Below are 987 nucleotides of genomic sequence, written 5' to 3'. Positions count from 1 at the left end.
ACCGGATGAAACAGCTCGGAGGCACTGCTGGGTGATGACTGATAACCCATAAGTATAGGGTGTAAATTGTAGCCTTTGTCGATAAGTAAGAGTGTCGAACCCAACGAGGAGGTAAAGGTAGAATTTATATTCCCTTCAAGTTCTATCGACCATCGATACAACTCTACGCATAGTTAATATTCGCTTTACGTAGAACAAATATGAAACTAGAAGTACTTTGTAGGTGTAAAGGGATAGGTGTAATAAAGAACGTGAAAATACAAGTTAGGTGTTGTTTTAATAAAAGTACAACTAAGTTAGTATAGACAGTGTGGAAAAGTGTTGGTAGGATTTGCGGAATTATCCCTAAGCAATTGGCTAAGTTACTAGACCGATAGCAGGTTTTTATGTGAGAGAGGCCACTGCTAGCATGTCATCTCTTACTTGGAATTCTATGCACTTATGATTGGAACTATTAGCAAGCATCCGCAAGTACTAACGTTCATTAAGGTAAAACCCAACCATAGCATTAAGATATATTGTCCCCCCTTCAATCCCGTACATATGAATCAATTTCTATGGTAGTAAGAAGCTTCTGTCACTCTTGCCCTCCAATGCATAGTCCTACCAACATACAATTAACCCTATGGTGTGATCCACACGCGCGCTCATATGATGGGAACCAAAGGACAGCAACATAACCACAGGAAAATTAAACCAATCATAGCAATTCACCAATTACACCAAAGGACAACAAAAATCTACTCAAAAATTATAGGATGGCAACCCATCATTGGATAATAATATGAAGCATAAATCATCATGTTCAAGTAGGGGGTACAATGGGTTGCGGGAGAGTGGACCGCTGAATATAGATCAGGGAAGGTAATGGAGGTGTTGACGAATTTGTTGGAGTAGATCATCGTCATATGATGATTGCCCCGGTGGCGTTCCGGTGCCACCGGGAGAGAGGGCGAGAGAGCCCCCCTCCTCCTTCTTCTTCCTTGC

This window comes from Triticum dicoccoides, chromosome 5B, assembly GCF_002162155.2.
Source record: "Triticum dicoccoides isolate Atlit2015 ecotype Zavitan chromosome 5B, WEW_v2.0, whole genome shotgun sequence".
In the NCBI taxonomy this organism is placed as follows: Eukaryota; Viridiplantae; Streptophyta; class Magnoliopsida; order Poales; family Poaceae; genus Triticum; species Triticum dicoccoides.
Note: the sequence above shows the minus strand (reverse complement) of the source record.